Source organism: Pongo pygmaeus, chromosome X (genome assembly GCF_028885625.2).
Source record: "Pongo pygmaeus isolate AG05252 chromosome X, NHGRI_mPonPyg2-v2.0_pri, whole genome shotgun sequence".
In the NCBI taxonomy this organism is placed as follows: domain Eukaryota; kingdom Metazoa; phylum Chordata; class Mammalia; order Primates; family Hominidae; genus Pongo; species Pongo pygmaeus.
Window position 1 is genome coordinate 29,582,036 of NC_072396.2, and position 14,613 is coordinate 29,596,648.

Sequence of the window (14,613 nt, forward strand, 5' to 3'; positions counted from 1 at the left end):
AAAATAGCCATTCAGACTGGAGGTTCTCAAACGTTGCTACATACTAAAATGACCTCAGAGAGCATTTAAAAATTCCAAAGGCCAGATTGTAACCAAGACAACTTTACTCAGAATTTTGGGGCGATGCCTTGATTTAGTACTTTTTAAAGATTCCCCAATATTCAGGTAAATTCGAGATTGAGTAAGATTACTGAGTCATACTAGGAGCCAACTTGAATCTAGTGTTCATGAATTCAAAATGTGACTAGTCAGAGAGATTATGTGTTTTCCTCCAGAAGTTTCCATAGCATGAGAGTGAACAGTGAATGAGTGGAGAGTTGGCAGTAACCGGGGTTTAAGATTTATCAAGTGGGCACCAGATTTGAGAGGGAGCAGAGCAATTTAAAGATATATTCAAAAAAGTGTTTACAGTACACCGTAGAGTTTATGCTTGATAAAAAGAGAAGTGATGCCATGAAGGGCATAAGGAATAGTGAAAAGCCAGTAGAATGAATGGATTGAAGGGCCTGGTAATATCAAAGTATTGTTGTAATGGGGTACTAGATGGAATCATCTGGAGACTTAGAAGGTGGAGGTCAGAAAGTGTGATGTTTATAACTGAGTTTCTAACAACATCTATTGTATGACCACAGAACCAAGTGGCCAAGGCAGGGTGGAGGACAAGGTCTCTGGAGTCAAAAAATTCAGTTAATTACTAGGGCAAGATGGTGAGATAATTGTTTTCAACAGACATTTAAAGTACCAGAAGTTATGACAAGCATCATATGTTGGAGAGGGTAACAGTTAGGCAGGAGCTAAAATCTTCAGTTAGTGAGGGGATGATACCACACATACTTAGATAGCTCCTCATTTTCCTACTTTCACAGATACTGATTCCATCTTTAGACATTTTGAACAATGCAACAATGTTGATTTTCTTATACTTTATTCAATATACTTTCCTGTGTAGTCAGGTACTAGCATTTTTCTTTTTGCCCTGTTTTATTCTGGTTATTAGTAATTCACTAGTTTCTAAAGCTAATTGTATCATCATTGCTTTTTACACTTGAAATATCCAATCATTATTTGTGCAGAGCCAATTCAATTTTTCTTCTTGAAAGAATATAACTCTTAGCTACAAGAATGGTCCAGCAATGGTAATAGAATTATTCTCCGTGGAGAATACCTTTTTGCTTCTCTAGCTCTCCCTTTTAACTTAGCCTTAATCCAATAGCAAAATTAGCAATCCTAAAACAAAAGGAAAAATAATGATGTTTCTGAAAAGAGAGAGTCAGAAAAATTACCAGCACACTGAATATGTATTTCAATCTCTTGTGTAACAAGTTTGTTGTTGTGATGGTTGTTTTTTGTTTTCCCTTTGGTAATGGCAATGTATTCTGGGGAGAAAATGCAGTATGTTGATTTTTTTAAAAGCCTATTAAAAATTTCCAAAGTTACAAATGCCTGAAGCCCTTAATCTACCACATGACATTGTAAATGATCCCCAGTGGTGGAGTTCTCTGTGATCCAAGTTCATCATAGTTGACTGATGGATATTTTCAGATCATTCCTGAAGTTGTAGTGCATTTGAACAATGAGTATTGTAGGTATAGTGTAGAAATGTTCATCTTTCTATGACTGAGATGACAGAGCCTTTTAGCTAAGACTCAGTGTGATTTACTACCTCTATCTACATCAATCACCAAACATGCAAATCATCTTGACTCTCAGGAGAGCCATGACTCATTCATTGAGATAGACTGTTTCTCCGTCACTTGGCTGGAACTCTCTTCTCTCACCTCCAGTGTTTTACACAGTCTGTTTCACAAATGTGAACAAACTGATTTCTCTGCCATCCCAGTTTTCTCATCCCTTCAAATTGATGGTTTTTTCCAGCACATCTTTACTGATTGAGCTAGATTTTCCAGCACATCTTTACTGATTAAGCTGGATCATATTCCCACTCCATTAAATCTTACTGACCATTCTTACCCACTCATATTTATATATCAAGTCAAACGTCTGTTAACATGTGAAGTTTATTATAATCAGTCTGTGTTCTCTGTTTAAGTTATCTTACCTCATTTTTATATTAATTTCTTACATAATTCTTTTGTCAAACATGTGTAACTTGGAGTTGAAATAGCCTAGTGTAAATCTTGAATCTTACTCCCCGCGCCTTCTGCCACATTGTCCATTTATGATGCTTGTAATTAGTTTGTAGATTTGACTTTTTAAGTCAAATATTCCAGAGCAAGAGTTTTCTGTCAAGAAGGAGTTTGCAGTTAGGTTGAGGACAAATGCATAAATGGTTCACCTGGCTAATTTTTTTTCTTTTGGACAGCATATACATTCCTTATTTCTAGCTACTTCCACAAACAAGTCTGTTAAGGCTCAAGGGTCAAGTATCTCAAATCTGATAAAATATTATGCTTAGGTCAGACACGGTTGCTCACACCTGTAATCCCAGCACCTTGGGAGGTCAAAACAGGAGGATCTCTTGAGCGCAAGAGTTTGAGTCCAGTCTTGGCAACATAGCAAGACTATGTCTCTACTAAAAATTAAAAAAAATTAGTCAGGCATGGTGGTGCATGCCTGTAGTCCCAGCTACTCACGAGACTGAGGCAGGAGGATCACTTGAGCCTGGGAGATTGAGAGTGCCATGAGCTATGGTTGTGCCACTGCACTCTAGCCTGAGGGACAGAGTGAGACCCTGTCTCAAAAGAAAAAAAAATTCTGCTTAGTCCCATGCTGTAGGTAGAATGAGTCTGGCTTTTAATGGTCTGCCTTGATAAGAGGTCAGGTGCACTTTCTCACACATCGTGCCATGTCCCTCAAAGGAGGACTCCTTATTAACACTGACACTAAATAACTGATAAGCTAATCATGGAGTTTAACTTAATACACTTGAAAAGGATCCTAAAATGATCTAAAAATCTCCTGGGTTTTTTTCTTTTCAAAGAGAAGGAAATTGAAACAGTCCTCTTTCAGGACTCCTGAACCAATATTTTTTCTATTATGCCATACTACCTCTAAAATAATTGTTTGCTAATAGCCGGCTATATGCAAAGAAATGTATTAAGGCATTAAAAATGTTTGAAGATATGATTTATTCCTCAAGGCCCTTAACATCCCTTAGGCAAGATAATGCAAACAACCTGTGCCTCGCTTACACTTCTTAGCAAGATATCTGTATTTTGTGATGGTCTATATTGTGTTTTCTTCTCTTCTCCTCCCAGCCCTGTCTTCCTGTTTACCATCTGAATGTGGTAAAAATGCAGATCTACCTTTCTTCCCAGTGCTGAAATAGGGCCTGGCTCATAGTTGGCATTCACTGCAGTTAGGAGAAGGACTGAAGAGAAGCCTGCACTTTCTCCTTTTTGTACATGCTCTTCACAAATCCTGAAATATCCTCACTCAACCTCTAATTATCCCCAGCTCTTTAAGCCCTACTTATCTCCCTTTAACCTTTGCCTGCCGCACTGTTCAAACCCCCTCTCCCAACACTGCTTTTGGGTTTGCATCTACCTCCTGTCCCTGTTTTATCCTATTGTATTTGTGCATATGAGTTGAGTATTAAAATCTTAAAATATACCAGTACCTTAAATAAGAACTGAGGGATAAAGCAGATATCCCTCAAATTTGAGGGTACTTTTTTTCTATTTTATTCTCCAGAACTGATCAGTGCCACAAAATATGATGAGGGAGCAAGGTGTCTGTTTTCTCTTTCAGTTTCATTGTTCTAAAGACAACACTTTCAGTGTAGGTGCTGTGTGTCCATTGCCTGTTTGAATTTACAGTTGTTTTCCAGTGGTGCTGCCTAACTCTTTGCTAATATCTATATTTGACATTAGGTCATCTCAGCAGCTTGCTGTAATCTGTGAGAAGCTCCTCAGGAACCCACCGATGGGCACTAGAATCAAAACTTGGGTTCAGTCTTATAATTTCCTCATTTATAATGTGGAGATAATTATAGTACCTTCCTTGTGGAGTTCTTGTGAGGATTAACTGAGTCATTGAATGTAAAGCAGTTAGAATACGGGAAGCACTCAGTAAATATTATTCATATGGCGCTCTTCAGTAGCCAAAATATAACACCACACTATTTGCATTTAGTACCTTTCTATTGTGGAAGCTTCTATTCAAACAAGGGTATGTATTTCATTTATTTTTAACGTTTTGCTTTTGAGAGAGCTTGAGATATATTTCATAGTTGCCTACAGGCAAAGAGAGACACCAATAAATTGAATTCTGCATCCTGGATCATAAGGTAAGTGCTGAATCTGACCACAGGATCAGTGCTTCTGCCACTAAACCCGAGTGTCATCAGTCTTAACTGCTTCTTTGCTTAGATACTCTTGTCCAAAGTTCTTAAACGTATCAGCAATACCATCGTGCATCATTCTTTTATTATTATTTTTATTTAAATAAAAAGCCTACAGCACCCGGTATTCCCAGGCACTCTCCCATTCAAGTACTAACCAGGCCCAACCCTGCTTAGCTTCTGAGATCAGATGAGACCAGTCATGTTCAGGGTGGTATGACCATAGACTCTTGAATCATTCTTAACTCGAGTGCAGTACATTTTAGCTAGGAAAACTCCTGAATTCAACTATCATTTCATATAATGTAAATATGTTTTAACTATATTAAATAACTTCTCCAAATATGAAATACACATACATATCATTTGGTCTAGATGGATCCTGGACTGTAATTTACTTTGCTCAAGCGTCCATCTCTCTATCCACATTTGAATTATTTAAATTACTTGGAGAGCCAAGGTGGCTCCCAGACTAAAATTTCCCCAATTGTCCTTCCACTGCTACTTGTTCATGTAGGAAATTTCTCCATCCTGTACACAGACATCAGAGTACTCTACTCCAAAGAGGCCCTAGGATTTTTATCCCTTCCCCTTTCCCAGTCCTTCTGACAACTCTCCCTCCATTGTTTAAAGCAGTATTAAAATTATCCAAATGTTCATCATTGCCTCTTTCTACTTTCAATGTTTCTCTAGCAGTGCCGCTAATCTAAAGCATATGCTCCTGATTTCTCTTCCCTCATGAATTATGATTTATAATGGATTAGCATGAGCCTAGGAACAATGTACTTCCTCTTGTCCCAGACATATCTAGAGCTTTCCAATTTACACTAACATTGGAGTTTGTCATGGGGGCATTTTTGTCCATCTATTTTTATTATATTTTAATTAACACTGTATTATAGTTCCATATCATATTATTCTGATATAAACAAAAATCACAAGGTAAAATACAAGTATTCATTATTGTCTTGGTATTTATCTTATCCACTGAGTAGCTTTGACTATACTTAAAAAATTCTCAGCTTATTTAATAGATGAAAAATTATAATCTGGAATGAATTAACTGGAAATAACCAATTAATATAGTGAGGGAATGAAAGTATGTCACAAAAATCTTTCTGAAAAGGTTTCGACAACGTAAGTACAAACAACTCTGAGAAGTACAAACAACTACAGAGAAGGCATAATAAATATGTCATGATTGTCAATATTTTAAATTCAGCACTTCAGGTGTAGGATAAAGGATGTTAAAATATTTTTCTTTGAATATTTAATATCACTAATAGGACCAAAAACATTGGAATAGCACGTGTGTGACATAAGCTCAAAGTTCTAGAGCAGCGCTATTCAATAGAATTTTCTGCAGTAATGGAAATTTTCAATATCTGCACTCTCCAATATGGAAGCAACTAGCCACGTGTGGCCATTGAGCAGCAGAAATGTGGTTAGTGTAACTGACCTGATGCTGAATTTTAAATTGTCTATAAATTTTATTTTAATTATAAATTTAATTAGAAATAGCTACATGGGGCTATTGTCTACCATATTGGATGAACAGTAAAACTTTAGAGACTTCCAGGCTTCTGTTAAGATTGTAATTCACACAAGGCTGGGTCATCTTGTGGTCACTATCAGGCCAGTGTCACACTACAAAGCAACACAAATCCTATATTAAAACAACCACATAAAACGACCTGTAAGAAACTACCACAACACGCTGAAAAATAATTTTGATATTTACTGTTTTGCAAGCGTGTCAAAATATTTAAGGATCGTTTTCACACATCTTTCTCCTTGAAGACCCCTCACTATGCTTCTTCAGTGCTTTCTTCTTGTTTCTCCTCCAAATATTTTCCCCAAACTTACCTACACATCTCAGGCATCCTTCCCTTCTCTCATCCTCATCCCTTCTCTACACCTTTTAAGATCTGTCTCTTTATTCATTATCCCCACACATCAACAGGTCCCTGACCATGCACACTAAACACAAAATCCTCATCCCCAGAGAAGAGATTTGCTATCTGTCACAAGAATAAATATTTGCAAAGGCTAAATTGGGGGCTATATATTAGAATCATTTCTAGATGTCACCCTTTTTTCATCCTGTAGGCAAGATTATTTCTAATACGAATTTCATGAGGCCTCTAGAGTTTAAGAAAAAAGCTAATGCTTATTGAATGCTTTGAGTAGTAGCAGCACCTCAAGGCAATAAGAACATCTCAAGGTCTCTTCCACCTCTTTGATCTGATGAAAAATTGAATAATAAATATAAACTGGGTATGATACAAACCAATGAGTGAATCACTTTTTATGTAAAAGTAATTAACAGGGGAAAAGATTTAAAAAGGATGCCCTTCATCTTCCCTAGATTGGGAGCTTATCCTTTAGACTTTAGGTTTTGTTCATTTGGGATATAGTCAACAAATATTTGTTGAGCCTTGACTGAGTGTTAGGCAGTTTTAAAATTATTTTATTTGTATTGATAATAAAAACATGGTGGTCCTTGCCCATATAGTGCTTACAAATGGTAAAGGAGGCAGAGAGAAAACAAGAAAATCTATAACCTAAATATAAAATTATCAATTGTGATCACTGTAATTAAGAAATTGATGGGGTTGAATAATAGAATAGCAGGATGGGAATGCCATACTAACGCATGGCCATTAGAAACTAAGTGATCCTACATAACACATATGCACAGATATGTTCTTTATGGTTTCATAGATTTGATGTTAATGTAACCCATCCTTTTACATATTATATATTGCCATCCTTAAATGGTCTTTGGTAAACCACATCTGAATTTTTGATTAGCAAATGTGAAATAAAGACTTCAGCTTATTCTGTGTAGGTGCTGAATACCAATTAACAATTCAGTATGAATAACATTTCCATCTTTACCTAACGAGCACATTTTTTAAAAGGTTGTCCATTTTATGAAAATGAGTAGAAATCGAAAAATGCAATGCTGATAATGCTAAGAAGGATAGACTCATGAAGATTATTATGCATATTGTATTAGCATCAGGTGGCTCTAAATGCATTAGATATAAGCTGGTAGATGGTGGGCTACGTGAGGAAGAAAAATAAAATCAAAGAAGACATAAAACTTGCTGACACTGCAATGACCTCAAAGTTGTGCCTAAAAGATGAGATTTAATCGAGTATTTTTAAAAACTAGGTGCTAGATCTTATGGAATAGAAACTTGTTTCCTATCATGTGAGTCTATTAAAATTTTTCCCATTAAGAATTTATTTAAAAATTCTTAACTGCATTATATAGAAATTACATGGAATATGTCTTATACACTGTCTTTTCCCCAAAAGTGTTATTTCTTCCCATTTTATACCTAATAGAGTAGAGGTTAAGTAAATGGAGGAACATAATATAACTAGAAATTTGCATAGATAGGATTAAAATGTAGAATGTTTTGGCTTCAAAGTCTATGTTCTTTCTAGTTCATGACTTCTTTATAAAAATATATTTATCAGTGTTTTTGGTTGGATCATCACAAAAGTGGGTTCTTCCTTCACTTGTGTAGACAGAAATAAAGAGTGAAATTATAACATACAAGGGAGTAATTTGAAATATGCTCATTTTTCTTGCTGTTGTCAAAAATGAGTATTTTATATTGTTTTCTTTTTAAAACACAATTTGCTTTCCTGCACAGAAAAATATATCCGTTTTTCTTTAGAAATTTACTAAATTTTTAATTTGCTAATCCCAAGGGAAGGATTATTTTCTTAGGATTAAGTATAGCCAATTGGTATTATGATGTTGGGAAGTAAAGTGCAGAATTCTATTAAGGACTTAGTGATTTGGATTTGTCAAAGAAGAGCCACTCCGTGATGTAATTTGCATGGTTATATGTATGCAAAGTTCTGTTTCAGCTTGGAGACTTTATCTTTGAATTTTCACTGAGAAGATATTGGCTTATTCCTATTTTAGAATCTGTTTAGCCATTACTCTGGACACACATGTATAGAAAGAGTAACTCCTTTGTACATGTGCTTTTGAAATATTGCCTATGATCTGTGCCTCCTTAGGGAAAGTGAGTTTTTTGTTAAGAGTCTGAAAGTCTATTTAGGAAAGTTGTTTTCAAAGAGTGTCCTGAAGGTTACTTGGTCTGACTTAACAGCAAAGTCAATTTAACAGTAGTCTGCCTTGCAGAATCCTGGGTCTATCAGGGATTCAGTTCTCCATGCTGTGTGGGAAAATTATACTGGCTGATTTCGGGAGAAGTTACTGTGGGAACACATTTTGGCACATTTCTGCTGAAGCCAGAAACCTGGATGCTTTGTTCTTTGTGAGGTATCAAAAATAAAAATTCATGAAATTCTGACATCCTGCCTGCTCCCTTATCTGGGTTAAATGCTGTGGTAAACTTCTCTTTCGGTTGAAATTTTTAAAAAGGAAAGCAATACATATGAACAGACACACATTGATACACACACATACACACACACTTGCATTTCTTTACTTGAACTATCTTGTTGAATCCTAATTACTGCACTCATATACTGCTTCTTCCCAGGGAATATGGAATATTACTGTTATCAAGATATGCCACACCTATCCTCACTGGCGACCTACCCCCTCAATTCTCCTTGCTGGTTTATTGGATTAAAATAGAGAAGCAGAAATCTTATGTAGGAGGAATATGTTGACAAATGGTGGGTTTTATCTTGATAATTTCACCAAATATGTGAATTGACTTTGCCAGTCATTAAAGTAAGTGTGCTGAATGCCCTCTGTGTGCGTATCAGGATAAGTGGTCTAATCAAGTTCAAATTTTCTGTGTCTATTTGGCTCAGCTTAATTAAAATTCAGCCCTGCTTTTGAGCAAGCCACAGTGGGTTGGCAGACCTTCAAAGGGCTATATTGCAGCAAACAATAAAAATGATAAAGGCACACAATAGCAATCAATACAATGCAAATGCCCCTGTTACTCACAAATCCAGTGGAAAGTGATTGCTTGAAACGTGCTTATCCATTTCTTATCATAAAATTAAACTTTTTGCATCACTTTATTTGTAAGTTTGCCTACACTCTCCTTGTCAACGGGCTTGCTTTTTTTTTTTTAACTACTAATGGATTGAAAGAAAATGGTAGTAAGATAAATCAGCTCAATACAAATCAAATACTTTTTAAATTTTTACAACTTTTGTTTTATTTGTTACACATATGGGTGAAAACTTACTCAAAGGATTTTTACCTGTATGAGGAAGACAGCCATAATTCATCCTCCATTCATTTGTAGTGGAGGTGGTATATTCTTGGTGATCATCCTTTTTTTTTTTTTCCAGTCCACTGTTTTTGGCTGGCTGCCACGGTCCCAGATTTTCTCACAAACTGCCATCTGGCATTCTTGCCGTCCCTCACGTATAGCTTTGTCAGGACCTCCTCCAAGCAGGCTGGAGAATTTCACAGCTTGGGAGCATGGGAGTATACAGGAAGTTGCAGCCACTTCAGGGTTGATTTCTCACCTACAACCCACATATCTGTCACTGCTAGATGTTTAGTGGAAAGAGCCGCTAGGGCACTGGAGATTAGGAGACCTGGAAAGAAGTACCGACTCACCTCTGATGAGCTGTATTTTTAGTCACTCTGTATTTGAAGAATAGAGATTTAAAAAAGCTGATCTCTGTATTTTACATAATCATTGTGGAACATCACCGTGGGTAAATTATTATGAGATACTTCTAGAAATTCAAGATGGAGATATTGATATTACAGTATCTCATAGCACACGTGACTGTTGTATCATCTCAAAGTTTTCAATGAATGCTTTTATCTAGTAAGACTGAATCTGTATGTGTACTTCCACAATGTAACTAAAATATAAGAGAAGGAAAGTTTCACATCTCATCCAAAATAGGTACATGAGGCCACCAATTGTAGAACTCTAGAATTGTTTTTGTTACAGTTTTTCAATCCAGTGAAACACTATCTCTTCTGTGTCTATGCTTTAAGTTTCATTTTGGCTTCTAGGCTTTAATCAAGCACTGAGATAATTATTATAAAGGTATGTTTCACCATTGTATTAACTACATCACTGACTTCAATAGCTGAAAGAGATGCACTGGGATAGAGCCATCACAACTGTTCACAAAATTCTGGCCAGTGGAACGGCTAGTCACAAGGCCAAGGTTTTGTGAACTGTGTCCATGGCTGTATCTCAGTACATCTCTTATCTTCTGGAGTGGAAGCCAATGCTTCTCATTTCTTTTATATTTCATCCATTACCTACTTATTGCCCTTAAATCATCCTAAATTTTGATTGTTTTGTTATTCTATTCAAACTGTAAATGGCAGAAAATAAATTTGAAAACTAATTATTAACATAAGTAACATGCTCTCTTAACATGCTGAAGAATATCATACTTTCAAGTGAGAGAAGCCAGATCAAGTGTTAATTTTTATTTTAGATGCCATGTTAAGATAACTTAACAGCTTTTAGAAAAGACGTACACCTGTACTGATACACTGACACATATACAAGGTTCACATATACAATACTGTAGAGTATTGACTGTGACATTTATATTTTGTGTCAAACAATTATATAGATTCTGAATGTCTACAAAGCAAAACTGTAAACACAACTAACATCATTTCTTTCTTAGATAATTTAATCAAGATTTCCCTGTGAACATAAAATATAGAATAGTTAGTGGTTAATATTTTTGGGAAATTTCCATCATAGTATAATAAATATTTTGGGAAGACAAACCTATACTTGTAAAAAATAAAATTTTCTTAAAAAGTGTCATGAATATATTGCTCAAATTTATTCTAGTATAGTTTATGATAGAAAAATTATTTCTAGGTAGTTATGTTAAATAGTTGTGAAAAATGCCAATGAATGTCAGGTTAAACAAGTTTGTAGTACTTTCAAGACATGGAGTAATTTGGTAAATTATTGTATTTTAACAACAGATGTATTTTCTGATTTTTTTTCTGTTCTGAATTTTAATGTGCAGAACTTACACTATAGTAACCAAGCAAAAATCTCAAAGGGTATTGTTTTTCCATAGCCAAAAACAAATTAAAAATCAGATGGACCAGTGGCCCCCAGGTCGGCACCCCTACTCTCCAACTGAACAGTTGTTTCATTCCTAAGTGGATGTGACCATAATCTGCTTTGAGCATTATATTCAAACTTCATCAGTCTTTGTTTCAGTCTGTCCAACTTCTGAGCCAAATCCTCCAGCCTTTCTTTGAGAACATATCTAGAATAAGCTTACCTTGTATTACATCTCAGAAGTTTCTTAAAACTAAATCGGGGATAGTATCATTGGTAAATAAGCTTTCATTGATCTGGATAGGAGATATCTGCCTGAAATGTGAATTAATCTGAAATCCTTAGACATATTAAATAGTTCTCTATTTCAGTGAAACAGACAAGTGTTCACTGATTCTTTTCAGTTTGTTATCTGAAGCTTAAGTTTCCTACTTAGTTTTTTCCTGTTGCTCACTTTTGACCTATAACTAAGAATGAGGCCGAAGATATATACCATCAAGTTGCCAAAGGAGAAACAAAGTAGGTAGGTTCTGGGGCCAGCCACTCTGCCAGTGACCGTCTGTTGAGATCTTTCTATATAGAGAGTCTGCAAATATATATGAGACCAGGATGTCTCCAGTATAGAATCAAAATGCCAGATTTGAGCATCCTGGGTGGCTCACCCAACAATGATGGTATCCATATGTAAGATGGTTTTATTTTGTACTGCTTTCATATAAACTCTTTGGAGGCCTTTGAATAGGGATTTTTTTCTTCTATAATTTTAAATACCTCAATGCCAATGAGATGTGAAACTCATAGCCATAACTTCTCCTACAATTAGGGATAACAATTATAATTTGGAAAAGTAGATAGATGACTAAACAAATGTATATGAACATATACATCTTCAAATATAAATGCTTTCTTAATGGAGGCTTGCTCATAGAAATCAGAAATACACAGTTTGTTTGCTGTTGTATCAACCTGCATTTGACTATGATTCTGTTATAAATGTAAGTCTTGTCTCAATTTTTGAATTTGTTATGGAGTCTTTTAAAGAGACAGGAACATATCAATAGAAGAAACAGATTGTACTGTGTGTATGCTTGTGTTTGTGTATGAGAGCATTCACAAAATATTCATACTTTTAAACTAACTCCCACAGAAAAATTTAAAACTAAAATCACTTAAAACATATGACTGGCAAGAGCTTCAAAAACCTGAGAACTCTATGCTTATCAGATGAAAGAAGCAGCGTTATGAAAATGTATCTGGATACCATAAGATAATTTTAAAGTACATCAAGTAAAAACAGAGTGAGAGGGGCTCTTTGTTCATCTGACCTTGTATTTTATAAAAACTCAACCTTTGATTCCATGATAAATAGAATATCAAAATCTCATAATGTCAGATATGTATCTCATCTTTGATCTTCTGAAATGTTATGTATGTCAAGTTAAAAAATCTTGAACTTTGATGGTAATAATAACATGCAAATATTTTGATCAAAACTAGTTATTTTGCAAAGACTGAAATGATATTGAAGTACTTGTTTTTTCAAGAGTCATATAGAGACATAAATATATTTGGATAGCATAAAACTTAGGAACAAATTATTGTTAATGGGAGTTCTGAGATAGAATTTTATGTTTAGATTTAATACTTTTAAAATAACATTTTTCAAAATGCAAATTGAAATATTATGTGGATGCATACCATATTATGCACAGGTAGTGTTTATTTAACTTTTGTTTAACAATTATCTATTGAATGCCTTTTTTTGTGGGAGATGCTATAGTAGGCACTAGTAATTATGTGAATAATAAAACAGATGCAATCCCTGACATTGTAGACTTATTTTCGAGTTTGGCGCTATAAAACTTGGTTCTCTTTCAATCAAATCTAGGTTGAATTATTGGCTTCAGTTTTTACTGACTGAATCCATTTGAATTTCAATACCTTATGAGAAAGCTATGGCTTAGATAGAATATAAAACTTGGTAGTCAATAATGGAACTAGGAAATAAAGCCAAGCTTGCCTGACTCTCAATTCAATAATTTCCCCGTTATTGTAGATTAGATAATAAATATATAAGTGTGAATTTAAAACTGCAAAGTATGGGCTGGGCGCGGTGGCTCACACCTGTAATCCCAGCACTTTGGGAGGCCAAGGCGGTGGATTACCTGAAGTCAGGAGTTTGAGACCAGCCTGGCCAACATGGTGAAACCCCGTCTCTACTAAAACTACAAAAATTAGCCGGGCATGGTGGCACATGCCTGTAATCCCAGCTACTCGGGATGCTGAGGCAGGAGAATTGCTTGAGCCTGGGAGACGGAGGTCGCAGTGAGCTGAGATCATGCCACTGTACTCCAGCCTGGCTGACAGAGCGAGACTCTGTCTCAAAAAAAAAAAAAAAAAAAAAAAACCCTGCAAAGTATGGTAGAAATAACAATTGGCTTTATAATAGCTATTTAATTTTATTTAGTATTCCTTGGCAATTGTATTTATATAATTAACCAATATTTATTGAGTGCCTACTATTTGTCAAACATAGTTTGAGATCTTGGGGATATTTTCAGGAACAAGAAAATAAGTCCCACTTCTCAGAGTATGGAAGTTTTAGCATGAAGATAGAGACAATAAACAAATACTTGAGAAAATGTTTAGTGCTAAACGCTATGGTAAAAAGTAAATCAGGCAAACTAGATGCTCAGGAAGTCTTTCCCAAGTGGACCTGAATGACTAAAAGAGCCAGCCATGCTAACATGTGGGGAAGAATGTTTGAGAAAGAAGGAAAATCTAGTGCAAAGCCCTGAGAATGGAATGAGGTTGGTATGATCAAAGGTCCAAGAGAAATCAAGTGTGGCTAGAGCACTAGCTTTTAAAATGTGATTACCAGACCAGCAACCTCATCATCCAAGTATTTATCAGTATTCTAGGCATGTTAATTTCCTTGATTTGAAAATTATACTGTGATTCAGTAAGACATTAACATTCAGCGAAATTGCGAGTAAAGGGTATGTGGCAGGATTTCATTGTCCTATTTTTTGCAATTTTTTGACAAATTTGAAAATATTTGCAAATGAAAATTTAAAAAGGAAATGAGCAATTATACAGCAAAAATGAAAGGTTTTAAGCAGTGCAACCAGTGGAATACTGTGATCTAGTTTGGGTTTTAAGAAAAATATTATTGCTATATGATATAAAAAATGGGTTAGAAGAGGGAATTTAATGCAAGCGCAATGACTGGTGAAGGAGCTGTTGCCATTGTCCAGAGGAGACATGATGGTGGCTGGGACTGGG

The 14,613-nt window shown here is 35.4% G+C and overlaps 1 protein-coding gene and 1 pseudogene across 1 annotated transcript in view; one reads left to right on the forward strand and one right to left on the reverse strand.

Moving 5' to 3' along the window:
• The window catches only part of IL1RAPL1 (interleukin 1 receptor accessory protein like 1), a 1,314,427-nt gene that overhangs the window by 328,430 nt on the left and 971,384 nt on the right, over positions 1 to 14,613 (forward strand). The gene's annotated exons all lie outside the window — the stretch shown is intronic.
• On the reverse strand, positions 4,413 to 4,531 carry LOC129025460 (5S ribosomal RNA; annotated as a pseudogene).